The sequence below is a fragment of the Pteronotus mesoamericanus genome, unplaced genomic scaffold, assembly GCF_021234165.1.
Source record: "Pteronotus mesoamericanus isolate MK-2021 breed Mesoamerican mustached bat unplaced genomic scaffold, CSHL_Meso_final scaffold_54, whole genome shotgun sequence".
Lineage (NCBI taxonomy): Eukaryota > Metazoa > Chordata > Mammalia > Chiroptera > Mormoopidae > Pteronotus > Pteronotus mesoamericanus.
Window position 1 is genome coordinate 10579627 of NW_026555321.1, and position 18217 is coordinate 10597843.

An 18217-nucleotide genomic window follows, 5' to 3' on the forward strand; every position below is an offset into this window, starting at 1 on the left:
CAGCATTCATGCTGCATGAAGAGGATTGGGCAACTACTGAGATGTCTCACTGCTCAGATTGTATCCCATCAAGAAACATAGTAACCAAGACCAGAACTTTAATCTGTCTTTAAAGATAAAAATAAAAAAAATAGACATATAACTAATGTAATACGTGCTGTCAATCCACCAATGATAAAGTAGGAAGAACTGAGAACTACTGCTGATTTATTCAAACATCTCCCAAGCAATGACATAGGTGAATGCATTTTTAAAATTCATGTCTTTGGCTAACATTTTGACAGTATGGTATACTCTGATTTTACCCCTGCAGTTGCATGTCATAATGAGTTGGATCAAGAAAAATTAAATCTGAAGGCAAAGGAATCAATCAGAGCTCCCTTTTCAATACCTGTCCTAGGTGAGTCTTCAGGATAATAAGCTGGCAATTCATTCCTAATTGAATGCTTGACTTTGTATAGCTTTGATTCCATTAATAACTTCCAATAACATGTTTATAAACTCATTGCCACTCTTACCTAATTCTCCATTAATTTGTAAGTTAGAAGATAAGAGGGAATGATTACCTATTTCCTGAAGTTACTAACCCCGAGACTGCCAAGATCCCACCATACTGTTGGTGTAAATGTAGTCACAATTATAATGACATTAATTGCATGGGGTCATTCTCCCATCTGTATAATGCAGTATTGTATGCTCTTAAAGAACTCCCTGTAAGAGCATCTGGTGTTTTCCAGGAGGTATCTCACAAAGGCTTGCCACCCATCTCCTTATATCCTTCTCCTCGGGACTTCTTTATTAAGGGAAACTGTCCGGAAAGCCATCAGTGGTACATTACCACCTCTCCATGTTTTGAGTGATCATTGTATTAACATCATCAGCACTGAAAAGTTATATAGCTCTGAACCAACCTGCAGAGAAGGGGCCACTCTAGAAGCTGAGGTGATTGGTCCTAGTCACTAAGGTGAAACTGGGGTACCACTACATAATGGAGGCAAAGAGGGTTCTGTTTAGAACCCAGGGGGCTCCATAGGGTGCCTCAATTTTTCCTTGACCGATGCTAATTTAAATAACAAAGACCATATCTTCAATTTAATGAAGAAATGATTGGCAATTTCAATTAAGCAACTTGCTGATCAAACTCTGCTCACTATGCTGACACTGGCATGTAAGCTAGGTTGCCTATCTCTACCATAAAGTCCTTGGAGGAACCAGGTATAATAACTGTTCGTACATTCTAAACATTGCTTATTTTACTTCTCACCAGTAGAACAAGGCAAATCAGAAAAGCATTGTGCTTTCCTGAATTAGACCTACTGAAAAGGTCACATTAATTGCTATCACCTTAGTATACCTTATACAGTAACTTGATGAAAATCAAGCAGTTTTCCAAGTAATTCGGGGCGGGGGGGCTTGCTTTAAAGATTAGGACAAATGTGCATTTCCTTTCTCCATTGAAAGCCCAGAGCAATCCCTCACAGATTCCTGCTTCAGAAATGAACCCAGATGAGCTCTTTCTTCATGGAATGGACTAGTTCCTTTGAAATGCATGATGAAGGAGGCCTTCCGCCCCTGTCATTATGACCTCCTCATGCTTCCCTCATGCCATGCTTTGTGCCTGTGGAATGAGATAACACCTGCCAGATTATTCTTTTTCCTCAAAGTCTTCATTTTTTAAAGCAAGCCCCAAGAACTTTATTTCCTATTCCAATTTTCTTTTAAAGGCTTATCAAGAGCTTAATAAGGGTGTGTGCCCATTTGGTATTTCTGCCCCTGTCACATACACTGTACACTTAAAGCGAAGTCTGTGGGCTCAGCAATGTGCAAGGCTCTGTGGACTGACTCTAAGGAATCATAAGGGCCAGCCCCAGCCCCGAAAGTCACCGTGATCTGATTGGGAAAACAACGAAAGTCAAGTTATTCAACTGAACGGCAGAAGGAAAATTGGTCAGTGTCTTAAATGTTTTCTTGAAGGCCATAACTGGAGACAAAATCTTGAGTGCAAGTAGCTTATTTGGCTAGTAATTCTAGGGAGCACACTAGGTAAATAAGGAAGTAAGGAAAACTGGAAGGCATTATCAAAGCTTACCACTGTGGGCAACTGACTTGCTCTTAGCTGCTTAGGAATTCTGGGAGACATCAAAAACCAAAGGAATATGATCTCACTCAACTCCTGTCCATCACTGGCTAAGCAAGTGGAAGGTGTTCATTCCACCCCCCACCCCCACCCCCACCCCAACACACACATATACTCACAGCCTACTTAGCACAGAGGTGAGAAGCCCTTGGGCAGAGTGTTGCAGGTGCTCGCAGGAAGATGCCATCATCAGGAACTGAAAAGGTAAAAGCCAGAGGGACAAAGGCAGGGCTGACACTGCCAGTTAGTAAGGATTTTGTGAGAGATGGCATTTGAAATGCCCTTATACTGTGAGCAGGTGGAGAAGAATAGAGTTTCCAGGAACATGCAAAGGAAAGGCCACGAGTGTGAACATGCTGAGGAGGGAAATGGCAGAGGGTGACAACTAGGAACTCAGGAAATGGCCTCTCCATGTAGTCTGGGATTTAAAGAGAAAGTTATTACTTCTATCCTAGGATCTTTGTATTTACAGGCATTAATCACCCCATTGTACACAGACCTGATAAAACTCTCACTGGGAGATGAAGAGCTCTTGGTTCAGGAAGAAAAGAGAAAAAAAGCAGATAACTTGGGAAGTTAGAGGAAAATACTAAAATATTAAATAAAATTAATGTGCTAGACAATAAAAACTTGAGGAAAGGCTAACATTTAAAAAATTTAAATAAATAGCAAAGGAATAAATAGCATTGACCTTTAAGTCAAATTCCTACCAAGGACAAGGCACAAAAAGCTTAATCCAAGGATACATTTGCAAGGTGTCTTCAACAATGACCTTCAAAGGGGCTTGTATATGAGGATCATCTGTGACATTTGTTTTAAAAACACAGACTACTGAGCTAAATATCCAGATTTAGAATCTCCTGGGGTAGATTCTAAGTACCTGTATTTTTAAGATCCATAGATAATCCTAAGATACACCTTGGGTTGTGGTGAACAGAATGAACTTTGAGTCCTGCACTTATGTAATTGGACGCTGGAGAGTGGCTGGGAAAAGAGGGGGAAGATAGGACTAAAACTAGAAATGACCTCTGGCAAGTAAAAAGAATGGTATGGAGAAGAAAGAAAAGAATGTGGCAACATGAAAAGAAAAGAATACTCCCACCCCACTCCTGTGATGCCTCAAGGGAGTTTGGCATGAGGTTTGCTAGTTCTGTACAGCACGCCTCGCTCTGTGAGGCTAAATCAGCAATCAGGTTAGAAATGCCCCATAGAATCCAAGGAAGCAAGGCCAAGTACAGCGCAAATGTTAAAGCAGGTCAGAAAGACTTAGTGAGAGAATGTCCCATTTTTTCAGCCATCCTAGGTACAAGAAATGTAATCAGAAAACAGCCACCTGGTGGTAGACAGGATGGAGGAGGATTTATCATCTTCATTTACCAGCCACTGATTGAATGTTAAACATTGAGAGCTTTGTTGATTGAATTTGTTATCATAATTTTGTGCAGTAGTACTCATAAGAAATGTGTTTAGGGAAAGAACAGCACTAGATTTACTGGGGTCTAGCTATAAAGTTAATGCTACATAAAGAGGATTTATAAAAATCCTAATCCTTTAGGCCAACAACATTGCTGTGCAGTGGCAACATTTATATGATCCAAGAATATATATGTGGTAGTTATACAGAAAAGGGTAATCTAGAGGTTTTCTGCTCCCCTCTGAAAAACATCAAAACACAAGAATTATCTTGTGATAAAAGCATAAATAATTTTAATTTTGTTGTGCACAGGTTATGAGGTATTAAACACCAAAATTAATTAAAAACTATAATGTGGATGTATCTACAATTCTTCTTTCTCTGGAATTCTGCAAGTGCTTTATAGATCTTTCCCAGCCTCATGATTCTCCAAATGTTGAGTAATAAAAAGTAGAAAAGGGTGTCCAATTTTATGCAACTATTTATTGAGCCTGTTCTAAGTATTAGCATTGTGTAAGCTGTTTGGGAGTGGGGAGATATAAATGTGGCAAAGCACTGATCTTGTCCCCAGTGACCTTAAATTCTAATAAAGAAGATGAGAGCCATGCATCATACATACTAGCAACAAATGAAAAAAAAAAGTATGTTATATATCTTCCATTCTAAGATATGGGTAATTATTGCTCATATCAATTTCTTAGGAGCTACCATTTGTCCTTCAATATCTGGTTCACATTTAGGACTGTTCTTCCCACACAACAGGTATTACCTGGAACTTTACTATGTTTCTGGCTCCTCGGGTAGACTATAAGCCTCCATGGGCAGTACACATACTCTTCAATTTATGATGGGGTTACATCCCAATAAGCCCATCCTAAGCTGAAAATATCAGAAGTTGAAAATGCACTTAATATACTTAACCTACCAAATATTGTAGCTTAGCCTAGCTACCTCAAACATGCTCAGAACACTTACATTAGCTTGCAGTTGGGCGATTATTTAGTTATATCTCCAGTAATTGCCTTCCTCTTCTCACCAGAAACAGGAAACAAAGATGGGTGTTTTGTAGATATGATTGGATGCAAAAATACAAAACACAATATACAGAAAAAAGCTGGCAACCCAGTATTCTGGCAGGGGTGTCCAACCAACAGCCCGCAGACCGCATGTGACCCAGGATGGCTATGAATGCAGCCCAACACAAAATCGTAAATTTACTTAACACGTTCTTTTTGCTCATCAGGTTTCATTAGTGTTTGCATATTTAATGTATGGCCCAAGACAATTTTCTTCCGGTGTGGTCCAGAGATGCCAAAAGGTTGGACACTCCTGCTAGAGTATCAGTTTTTTACCTTTGTGACCACGAGGTTGCCTGCCCAGTCTCACATGAATATCGTACTGCATATCACTAGCCCAGATAAAGACCAAAATTCATCATTGAAGTATGTTTCTATTGAATGCATAACACTTTCAAATCACCATGAAGTCAAAAAGTCATAAGTTGAACCATTGTAAAACAGGGAACATCTGAAATGGTATTTCATACTAATGGTTCTCAAACTTTGCTGCAAATGAGACTCACATAGGAAGAACTCAAAATCTATATACCCAGGACTCACCTCAATGAAACCAGAACCTCTGGGAGGTGGAAGCAGGTGGGAGGCGGAACCAAGTTTTGGGAAAACTGGATATCCGATACAGAGAATGAAACTGGACCTCTGTCTTACACCACACACAAAAATAGACTCAAAATGGATTGAAGACTTGAACATAAGATTTGAAACAGTGAAGCTCCTAGAGAAAACATAGAAATAAAGCTTCTTGACATTGGACTTAGCAATATTTTTGGGGGGGATTTGAGACCCCAAGCAAGGGCAACAAAAGCAAAAAATAAACAAGTGGCACTACATCAAACTAAAAAGCTTCTGCGCAGGAAGGAAAACATAGAAAAATGAAAGGCCATTTTTCAAAAGGGAGAAGGTATTTGCAAACCACATATCCAACAAGGAGTTAATATCCAAAATATATAAGGAACTCAGTAAAGATAAAATAAAGCTAAATTACAAAGGCACACTCATCTATAATATCAACCAATTGAACAGCAAACAATAGAAACAAGCCTTCCTCAATAAATTCACTAGCAGAAATAAAAAAAAAAAAGGTCACCATTTATTAGCACCAAATTCAAAGGTAGGAATAGCTGCAAGCTGAATCTGAAGAATAATCTAAATATGCATCCCCAAGGGGTGGTGTAGATGTTCAACAAAAGAATCAGGAGACCAGAATGTAGTTCTTGTATATAGGGTTCTTTCCATTTCTTAACTCCAAAATCTTAAGCCATAAAAAAGTAGTTGAGATACAATAATGAACTCTGGAAATTTAGTTCAGGAAAAATAAGTAAGTGGATGAATAGCTTAAAAAATAATCAAGAATAATTTATTAGTACTATATCTGAATAAAGAGAGATTCTGGTCAGGGTTGTACCTCCTAATCTGGAGTCACACCAATCACCATTAGAATCCTATTAACAGACTAGAGGCTAGACAGATCAAATTAAATAACCCAGTAAATTATTCAGAATTAATAGGCTATTAAGAATGGCACTTCCCAGTGTGTATACAGTCATCCCTCTACAAGTTTCACATCTTCAAATTCAACTGCCCAGGGATCTAAAAACTTATATATTTTCAATCCATAATTGGGAATTTAAGGTGTGGAGAGCCAACTGTGTGCATTGTTCTATGCTATTTTATATAAAGAACTTGAGCATGCAAAGATTTTGGAATTCACAAGCATTCTGAAACCGATCCTCCACAGTCACCAAAGGATGACTGTAGTTAAATTTTTGGAGATTCAAAAGTTATGCATGGATTTTTGACAGCATAGAGGTTGGTGCCCCTTACCCCAGCATTGCTCAAGTATCAGCTGTGTTTCTTATTGAGACCTTAGCAACAAATACTAAATAATAAAGAGTCTTTAGAACATTTCTGTATTTTTAGCATTTCTGCATACACGTGACACACAGAGCCTGAAGAAAGCAGAGGATTTTCTTCTCCAGATGAAGAAAGATGAAGGTCCATATTCAGAGTATTTGCGGAGGAAGGACTGCCTCCTTAGCAGTGGTCCTCAAAAGAGGGTAATTCCCTCCCCCCCCACAAGACATTTGTTAATGTCTGGAGACATTTTTGTTTGTCACAAACAAGGGTGGAGAGAGGAGCAGAGCTGGCTCACATAGAGGGTAGAGGCTAGAGATGTTGATGAAAATCATAAAATTCACAGGATAGCCGCCCCCCACCACACCCCAGTAAAGAACTGTCTGGCCCAAAATGTCAATAGTGCCACTGTTGAAAAATCTTACACAACAATTTGACTTAAAAGCCCAAGAAATGGCCCCCAAAAAATATGGAGATTCAGAGTTAAGAAAGAAAAAACAGTTCTTATCACTAAGGGGGAGGGGGAGTGTGCTATTGGCAGAGAGCCCAAGAGAATAAAAGGGCAAGACTGCACCTGCTTCCATTTCTTCAATCCCCACACTCTACCCACACTCTTTCCCATATGTCCCCATCGGCTCTCCAGATCCTGAAGGGAGTGATGCACAGTAGCCAGATGGCCTTTCCTCTCACCCTCTGCTCTGTCCACTCCTCTCTGGACTCTTGGACTTGACATAAATAATCCTAATTACCATTGCTATGTTCAGCTTGAGGACAGATATTTTTTAATTGATAGGGTATTCTTAGCACAGAGCAAGTGAGGGAAGGGAGGAAGGAAGGAAGGAAGGAAGGAAGGAAGGAAGGAAGGAAGGAAGGAAGGAAGGAAGGAAGGAAGGAAGGAAGGAAGGAAGGAAGGAAGGAAGGAGGGAAGGAAGGGAGGAAGTTGAAAATTCCCCAAACTTTAAGTCTTTAGCAGTGAGTGCCTCAATTTCATGTTGGGGAATCTAAACTTGGCCTGAAGGGAAAATGCAACAGAGCATGTTATCAAAATAACTAGGTCAATTTTCAGCTTCTTCTTGGAAGGCTTTCTGCTCCTTCTCTCTCTGCCCTGCTGGGCCTTCAGCCTGTCTGTGCCAGCCACCTTGATTTTAAATAACTGGCTCTCTCAGCCTACATCTCAAAGTCCAAAGGCCCCTGGGATTGAACAAATTGCCCACCCACTTTGAACCAAAGAATACAGTCCTGCTCCTTCCATTTGGGCATCTGGAATTAATGACACCTACCGTGTGCAAGTACTAAACCACCTGGCGGAGAATGAAATTTTCTGTGATGCCTGCTGGAGTTCTGGGTTCGGTCCACTGGCTCCATCAGAGCGTGCCGTTGGACCCCAGGAACTGCTACATTTTATGCTGTAGCTAGGGACATAGTTTCAGGCTGATGTCAGTGGAAAAAGACATGATTTATCAGGCTTGTTAAAAAAAATCAAACAATAAAACCAAAAATAAGCCAAAAGTATCAGGTTTGATGAATCCAAAAGCCCTAGATAAAAAAAGAAAGAAAGAAAAGAAAACAGATGTCAGGAAAGATTTTTTTCAACCAAACCTTCCCAGAAAATAGCATCCAGCTTTTACATAAGACTGTGTTATGAGTAGAAACATCTAATATAGACGTTCTCATACTTCTTAGACTATTTGTTTACAGATCTCTTTCTACCTCTAAACACCAACCTGTCCAAGAGATTGAGTTTGTTTAATTCATTTTACATACCCAAGGTGCAGCAGAGTACCACACACATAGCTGGTGTTTAATAAATTGATTGATTCCTCAACCTTTTCTTGCACACTGTTTTCTAAGTCTGCCCTCAAATGTTCTCCCCAAAATACCTGTCTCTCATTGGTCATCACTCTCTGACCCCATGGCCTTAGCTAATATACTATACTATGTTAAGAATTAGCTCTCCCCCACCTGGGAACTTTTTGTTCTTTGTCAACTAACAATCGGTTGTCAGGTATTACAAACCATGTGAGATATGTGTCCTAATAAATAAAAACCTGCTTTGCTTTTAACTATGGCTTTTTTAAAACAATATCTATCTTTATTATCTTACTCACTGACATTACAAGCTGCTGAATTCAACTCCTTCTACCATAGTGTCCTGCACAGAGTAGATGCTTATAAACACTTGTTAAACAAATCCTGGCTCTATTAAAAAGACAACCTACTCCCAATATCAAAGAAGGAAGTTGTTAATTAAGTGTTTCTTTGTGTTATATTTACGTATCAAACAAGTACATAATGATTTCCACACAAATCCTTTTCAAGGAGAAAAATAAATAACGAAAAATAAGGGATAAAACCACATTGAAAATAATATCCCCAATATCAACAACAACTTCCCAAAACATAGATATTTCTGGACTATAGTAAAATAGATAAGTATTTACTCCTAGCTGAAGTGTTTGGGTATGAATTTCTTATAACAGGAAAAGAAAATTTTAACCTGACATGTAGTTTCTCAGGGACAACTTGTTGAATAAATGAGGTTTTAGAGTTTCTTGGTTAGAAGTGAAAGTTTAGCAAAAATTTAAAATGGTATTTCAAAGGCCTAGAGGATAAGAAAATGGCAGGCAATCAAGCTGAGCCATTGAAAAAAAGTAATAAGGGCTACGTGGAGCCGTGAGAAGACAGAACAGAGGCAAAGTCAGACAGAAGGAAGCTAGAGCATCATGAGCAATGCCTCCAAAATGGGAAAGCTAGGTGAGCTGGTTGCCCATATTCTCCCATTCCACAAACACGCAGACACACTGCTGCCAGCTTTTGCTCTATGCTCTTCTACTAGGACATGTGTTTCCCTTTGTTTGCTCTCAAAACGTTTGACACAGAGTCCAGCCAAAATAGAGTAGAATATGACTGTGACTTCAGACAATCCTTTTGAAGTAAACCTAAAGATTTCAGAATATGAAAAGTTATTGGAAAACTGCAACTAGAAACCTACACTGAAAGCTTTTAGACCAAATTTTAAAAAGATATATGATTCTGGTGGAGGAAAAATTATAGAAATGATAAAAGCTTCATTTTGCTCAAGACAGCTCTATCTAATGGAATTTTTAATGACTATATGGTGCTAAGTAATAACAAAGGGAAATGGAACCAACATTTATTGACTTGTAAGCTATCCAAATCATTACTGTCTTCTATTATTATGCTTACTTTGTAGGCATATTAGTTTGTAATAAGTATATCTGGAGAAAAATATGCCAGCCATTTTTCTGGAGGTTTTATGAGAATATTTAATCTTCCTGAGATAAATATTACCTTTCCTAGTTTACAGCTGAGGAAAGGAAGACTCAGAAAAATTAAGATATTCCTCAAAGTACGTGGCAGCAACAGGATTTGAAGTCTGATTCTTATAAATCCAAACTCTCATGTGTAATACTAAGTCAGTAGGTCCCAGATTTTGAAATTTCATAGACTAATAAAATTTCAAAAATTTTTGGAGATCTCTATGAGATTGTCAACTTTCATTGTTCTGAGTAAGGACCTTAAACACACATGCACACAAAGACCTGTCAGCATCATTTTAAAACCAAAGGGGTGAATAAACTTATAAATAACTTGCTGTTATAAGTCCTTACTTCTATTACATTGCCTCCCATGGGGAAATTTTAATCAGATGGTAAAAACTTCATCTCAGCACTAAAGTTCTGAAGACTTGCATTTGGGAGTCATTGCAGAAAACCAGCAAGCCTGCTAATGGTACAAGAGCAGCAAGGTCCTGCCTAGAATTCAACTCTAAAAGCTATCAGGCCCTGTTTTGTTGACTTCTAGGCAAGCACCTGGGTCAAGATGACCAGGAGAACACAGAGAAAATGTAAATCTGTGTGGAGGAGGGGAACACAACTAGAAACCTACAGGAATGGGTATTTGTGGCAACTTTCAAGAGCAGACATTAGTTTGCCATAGTTCTCTATCAGTTGTTACTCAGATGAAAGACTTTTCTATATTGTAATTAAACAATTCCTAAAGCTGGGGAAAAATGAGGAATTTCTTATGTCCTATGTTTGAAATTTGGTATTTATGTTAAACTATGTAAATTTTGCATAAATTTTGCACTAATTGAGGGGGCACATGATGTAGTAGAAAAATTACGCAAACAGGGATCCTCCACTTCTTTCTTTGACGTGCTCACTTTTGTGATTTCAGCAAAGTCCTAAATGTTTCTTGGCCTCACTTCCTCACCAGTGAAAGCAGGGGACTGAGAACATTGCTCTCCAGGCTACCTTTCAGTTCCATTGAACTCTACTTGCCAACATCTGAGCTAATAGCATATTTATGAAGGACTTGTTTTATTCTTATTACTTTCCTTTTCTCTTTCCAGTTACATTAACATTTTCTGAGTATTGCAGCAAAGTTGGGGGAAAAAAAGTATGAAGGAAAAAATTAAATAATATTCCTACCACTAAGAAATAATAATACTAACAGTATTGTTGATTTTTTCCAAGTACATTTTACATGGTTCATTAAATTTTGAACATAAAACTTTGCATCAGTTTCCTCTTGATAGTAATTTAAGGATTTTTCTCAATGTAATCAAACTTTTTTGGAAACATACCTATTAAAATACATATTTTCATCGATTTTAAAATAGTATATGTTTATTAAAGATGTTTGAAAACTATCAGGAAAAAGCATAAAGAACAACACTTTATATTTCTAAAGGGTTAATTCCTCTTAATAGTTGAATATAAATATTTTAGATATATATTATAAAATTTTTCCATGCAAATTGTTTTACATAATATAATGGCTGTGTAGCACTTGAACATAGGAAACTACCAAATGTATTTATTCAGTCCCTCACTATTGTTACATGCTTAGGTTTTTATAATCTAGTCTGAAATTTTAAATTGTTACTCTTGCTTTTTTGTTACTAATGCTAGTTTTATTAATGTACATTTTAAAATTTCATATTTAAAGCTGCTAGTTTGTTATAATAATTATAGTGAATTTAACAGAGCTATCTGTACCAGGCATTGTCCCAAGCATTTCACATGTATTATTTTATTTATTCCTCATGACAATCCTGTGAGGTAGGTACTATTTTCTCCCCATTTTACAGACGAGTGAACTAAGGCTTGGAGAGCTCAATAACTGGCCTCAAGTTTGGTAAATAAGATTGGTAAGTAACAGAGCCAATTAGAACCTATCAGACATCAGAATCCAGGCTCTAAACCCGGAGACTGACCTTTTTCCTCAGTATGCCAGACAGTGAATAATATTTATTAATTTGTTTACATAAAGTCTCACTTAATCTTCTAAACAACTCTGAGAGGTAGGTCTTATTCTCTTTTAGCAGATTAGAAAACCAAAATTTAGTGGACTTAATTAATGATACTAAGAAACTGAAGATAGCAAGAGACAGAAACAGAACAGAATCTCAGGATAATGACCCAAACCCCATATTTTTTAACTATTTCACAGAGATTTTAGTACCCCTTACTTGTCAGTTCAAATGAAAAATTAATTTATTTTTTGCTTAATTTTTAAAGCTTTCTTGTTTTTGTTTGCTTCTCCATACTCTAGTACATAAAAGGTATATTCCTTTTTTAAATTTTGTTAATAGTTGCCTTAAAGTTTTTTCTAAAATTTTCCTTGGACCAACACTCTTCAGCTTCTCAGAATAAAGAATAAAAGGGTATCTTTTTAATGTCCTCTTTTATGAGGATTCTCTTTTACTCCCCATCAACCACCTGCTATCTCAGCACCTAGTTCTCAGTCTTTTTTACAATAATCTAATAATGCACTCTAATCTATATTGTTATTACACTAGTGTTTATTAATGTGTGGTTAAATACATTACCTGTTAATAATAAATATACAAAATATTAAGTTTATTAAAATAAACTGTTTTTGCACTAGCCATCTTTTCAAAAAACTAATTTAACACATGTATTCAGTTATCTAGAAGATTTACAGCAACGATTTATATGCATCTCATTAAGCTAGTTCCAGCCGCACAACAGTCATCTTTTATATGTTATCCTCAACTTGAGCTCTGGGCTTCATCTTTGAGCAATCATATTGCAACCCTAGTTCCAGGGCCATCTGATTTTTATACCCTTGTAGATTTCTTTCATCCCTGGCCAACTGTTTATAAGATTGTTTTTTTCTTGACATTGAGTTCAGTGTTTTTTGTCTGGATAAGTTTGAAATAAAGATTTCTTTTTCATTGTTTTTCCAGGATCATAATGGAATCTTTCAATATGCCTAAACTTCTTTTTAGGTCATCTAAAACAATTATTTTTACTTCTTTTTTTTCCAGTATTACTCTTATGAACATAAATTATCCATTTGTTCAATCTTTATTCCCTGTCTTCTATTTTAATATCTTCTTTCTCATCATTTTTATCAAATTTACTTTTATTTCCACATTCTAGGAGAGTGTATCTTCATTGATTTGATTTTCTATAATGCTAAATCATCACTTTTTTCCTCCAATGTCAACTTTAATTCTACTATTTAATTTTTAATGTACTTGCAACCCTTTTAAATATAAGCTCTCTCCCTTTTCATTTCATCCTTTTGTCTTTTCATCAGGGCCTTTTCCCCTTTAAATTTTTGTTTGCTATTCCATAGAAACTATGCAGGGAGGCATCATTTATTCTAAATCTCACAATAGGGCATTTTTGGAGGTGTGGTTTTCCTCAACAACTTCACAAGTCTATTCTCTCCCCTTATTCTATGTCTCTTTTCCATTAGCTCCATGTTGTTTGGAGATTTGACTCTCACTCTTTCTTCCTCATTGACGAGGAAATACTGCTTGCCCTTGATCAAGCTCTTTGACCGCAAAAGCAGTTATCAAATTTCCAGCCTAATTGCAAGTTTCTTGCTGCTACTCACCTGGAGCAGTGCTCTCTGTTCTACCGAGGTAATATTCCCTTTTCCAGCTTCCTGGTTCTCTGGTTCTCTAAATCAATGAAGACAAATTACGATTTACAGGATGCACTGCAAAGTCCTTTCCTTTTTTTGTCATCTTTAGCACTTTCTTCCTGGAGACTCTATCTCCCAGCATGGCATTGACCACTACCAGATACCCTGAACTTCTTCGCCATCAGTTTCTAAGAGTGGCTCTTCCTGACCTTTCAAATAAAGTTGATAAAGGAAGGGGATCTGCTGCCTCAAAAATCAGCACCCATGCAGCAGAGCAATGGCTCTGAAATTTTAGTTGCATTATAATCACCTACAGGTCAAGTTCCTCGAATCAGAGTGGAATGGTGCTTGCCAGAGGCTGGGGGAAAGGGAAATGAGGAGTTCCTAATCAATAGGTATAAAGTCTCAGTTAAGCAAGAAGAATAAGCTCTAAAGATCTGCTGTACAGCAGTGTCTCTGCAGTGAGCAGTAATGTATTGAACACTTAATATTTCATGAAAAGGGTAAAGCTTCCATTAAGTGTCCTTCCCATAATAAAGTAAAATTTAATAGAGAAAAAAGGAAATAACACCAGAATAAAAAGAAAGAAAAGGTAGTTTCCCCAGTTAGGAGATAGAGAAGTGGGGAAAAGGAAAAGGATGCAAAAAGATTATTTAAAAACCAGGGGTTGGGAGAAAAGGAGAACGTAAAGAGGACCAGAAGTGACAAAATTCTTAGTTGACTTTGAAAATGTGGACAATAGCATGCTCTAAAAGTAGGAAACTCAGACCCCACATCCAACTCTAAGAGGAGCTATGGAGTGAAGCAAATAGGTTACAGGCTCTTTTTCAGAATACCTTCCCCAAAACACACCACCTGCCACACTGAATACTGCAGAGCACTGGTTCTCACCTCTGGGAGCACTCAGAACTATCTAGGGAGTTTTTAAAAACACACATACAAAAATAACAACCTGCCTGATTTTCAGGACCACAATTCAATACCAGTATTGTTTAGAAAATTTTCAGGTGATTTTAATGTGAAGCCCTGGTTTAGAAGTAGTGATGAGAAATTGGGGCGGGGGGGACATTCAAATCCAAAGTCAAGAACAATTTGATTATTCTTCTGTATGTTGAAGTGAACGGGAAGTTCCTTTGGGAATGAACTGTACCATTGTCTTCCACAATAAAGATTATAACGTTGGATTAGGAAGTTGGTTGGGACATTTCTCCATAGAGTCTTCTCAGGTTCTGGATGGTGGGTTTATATCCATAAATCAGGAGAGTCTCTGCTTCCTCTCTGAGTTCACCAGCTCAGAGCTGATTGCTGGTCATTTGTAAAGTGCCGCGAAGCATGGCTTCTGGACAAGCTGTAAGTGCAGCATTGTTGTCTCTCTTGTTCTACGACGTGCTGGAGTGCACATTTAATGGTGTGTAAACCGAGAAGCTGAAATGTAAATACTAATTTACAGGAGCAAAATTCATTGTTTTCCTCTTCTCAAAACTTAACACTTGCATGTCTACAATAACAGCAAAGCTTATGATGATAGGTGGAGATTTGATACTGTACTAATAAAGCTCTTTTGCTATTTTAAATTTTAAACAATTGAGATTGCAGAATGCTAGAAGAACTCTCTAAAAGACTCTTTAAAATGTCCTAAAACTATCAAAGAACATATATGTAGGATATATAAATAACTTCTTTAAGTCAAAAAGAAAAAAAAATAGAAGCAAAATGTGTCAGTGATTGAAACACATCTTTCTGAATAACATGTAAATAGATATTCAACTTCCCTAGCCTACAGGGAAATAAAAATTCAAAACACAGTGAGGTAACTATACACATCAACAAGAATGGTTAAACTTAAATGTAGAAGCAATATCAAGTGTTACAACTTACTCTCATGCACTGCTAGTGGGGGGTACAATTTGATACGACCACTTTGCTAAACTGTTAGAAAACTAAACATACATACCCTCCTTGATCCAGCAATAGGCACCCCTGTGATGTGAAGATATGTAACCCACCCCAAAAATTTCATTCCTAAGAATTTCGCCAACGGAAAATTTTGTCCAGACAGGAGCAAGATTGATCATGGCCACACCATTCATAATAGCAAAAATCTGGAAATGACCCAAATATCCATCCAGAGTAGGATAGATGAATGTATTGTGTATATTCATACAATGGAATACTGTTACAATAATAAAGAACTATTTATGAACTTCATATAATAACATAGATAAATCTACAAACAGAATAATGAGTGAAAGAAGCAAGATACAAAAATCATACACACTGTATGATTTCAGTTACAGGAAGCTCGAAAACAGGCAAAACTAGTCTACAATGTTACAAGTCAGGATAGGGCATGCCTAGGGTAATAGAGTGGAAATGTGACCGCAAGAGAGTAAAAGAGACTTCTGAGGCTTGGCAATGCTCGATTTCTTGGTATAGAGGTAGTGTTAATTGGACTCTTTTTGTAATAAATAAGCTGTACACTAATGATTGATATATTTTATTGTACATGTATTATTCTGCAGTAAATAGTTTTTTTTAAAAGCAAACTGAAGTTTATGAAAAATTTATTTCATAGCCATGAATTATGAAAAGCTAATTCATTTAGACTCCAGAGGTCAGGGAGAGGAGGTAACTTCTCTTGGTAAATTAAAATTATCTCAAAGCTTCTAAAACTGAAGTCCTAATTATTTTATTTAACCAAATTTTGTGAATATTAAATATTAATGAATTTAGACAACCCAGGAAAGTAGGTGCTAGGGTTGTCCTTAGGTCAGAGATGAGAAACCAAGGACTGGGTAGATAAAATAACTTACCCAAGACAGTAAGTGGTAGGTTGGGGCTTTAAATCCGGGAAGTCTGGCTCAGAATGTCGAGTGGTGGACATTTTAATGACTTCATTAGTGGTTCTCAAAGGTTTTAGTTAGAACCTCTTTAAACTCTTAAAAACCACCGGAGACTATTAAGAGTTTTTGTCTATGTATGTTTATCAATATTTACAGTATTAAAATTAAAGCAGAAAAAATTTTAGCCTTAGTGTACACAACCACACAATTTCATTAGTCCTCAGAAAGATGATGTCATCACACATCATGTAGCCTCCAGAAAAATCCCATTGTCTCCCCTGTGTACATGTGAGAAAATTAGAATTAAAAGTCAGATAATGTCCTGGTATTATAGTGAAAATAGTTTATATCTCACATTCCCTGGGGGAGGATCCACTGTCCTATACCGGGCTGCCTCACTATTAGTGAGAAGAAAGTCAACATCTAGTAATCAGGAAGATTCCGCATGCTGTGTATCACACCCACAATTTAGATTTCACAATCTAAAATTAAGTCCATATTTCTAGAAATGCAAGATAGAATCAAAAAACCTGGATTTGAATTTGAACACTACCACTTGCTAGTGAGATAGACTTGGGGAGGTTATTTCATCTCTCTGAGCCTCTGTTACTTCAACTGTATGCATTTAATTCTAACAACAGTTACAAGAGCTAGAATTAAATGGCACACAATTAAGTAAAAATGCCCACCATGGTGTCCAACATACAATAGGAGTTCCATAAACATTGGTGGAATTTCTGTGGGTCATCTTACTCCCATGTGGAGTGAATAAAGAAAAATAAAACTATAAGAAAGAGCCTCGCCTCTCTGATTGCAATTCTTTCAACTTTTGGTCCTGGTCTTATGTGTCCTAGAAAGTAATAGCTCTGAAGAAGTCCTTTTCTTCTTTGGTTCTTCCACCTTTGCTGAAATTTATCCAACACTCTCACTAGTAAACTTAAGTTGCTATCTCAAGGCTGGGAACCCCAGATGTTTCCAATTATCTCAAAGACTATAATGGAATTCTCTGAGGAAGTCTACTGCACTTTATTTTTTAATACATAACTACACATTCTAAGCATAATTAGAAAGACGTATGTATAAGATGGGGACGTAATACGTAATATCATAAAACCAAATAAACAATGAAAAGTCTTAGCAGTCATTTATTTAAATAAGGACTTGGCAAACTTTTTTGCACAGGACCAGAGAGTAAAATTTTTAGGCTTTGCACCCATATCACCTGTTGCTACTAATTAACTCTGCCATAGTGCAAAAGCAGCCATAAACATATGTAAATAAATGGGCATAGCTGTATTCTAATGAAACTTTATTTACAAAAACTTGTGATGGCCCATATTTGGCCCACAAGTTCTAGTTTTCTGACACCTGATTTAAATGATAGAGCCAAAAGTAAAATGCTTTTTATAAAATAATGATAATAAAATATACGATCATCACCCCTGGCTGGTGTGGCTCAGTGGATTGAGCGCTGGCCTGTGAACCAAAGGGTTGCCAGTTCGATTCCCAGTTAGGGCACATACCTGAGTTGCAGGCCAGGTCCCCAGTTGAGGGCGTGTGAGAGGCAATCACACATTGATGTTTCTCTCCCTCATTTCTCCCTCGTTCGCCTCTCCCTAAAAATAAATAAATAAAAATCTTTTTTAAAAAATGGTCATCGTACATATTTTATATTATATAATAAATAATCATCTCTGAACTCTTACGGGTTTGTTTTAAAATGACCTGGAAAAATATCCAAACAATTTAACTCAAACCATTAGACTCTTTTTGTAATAAATAAGCTGTACACTAATGATTGATATATTTTATTGTACATGATATAATTTGTGGCTCACATGTTGGAAAGCCTGTCTTCCAGCCCTGGACTCATTAAGAACTTGTTTCTCTTTGACCTAAACTCAGACAACTCCACAAAGAAGAAGCACCTTATCTCTATCCGACTTCTAGTCTTATCACAGCT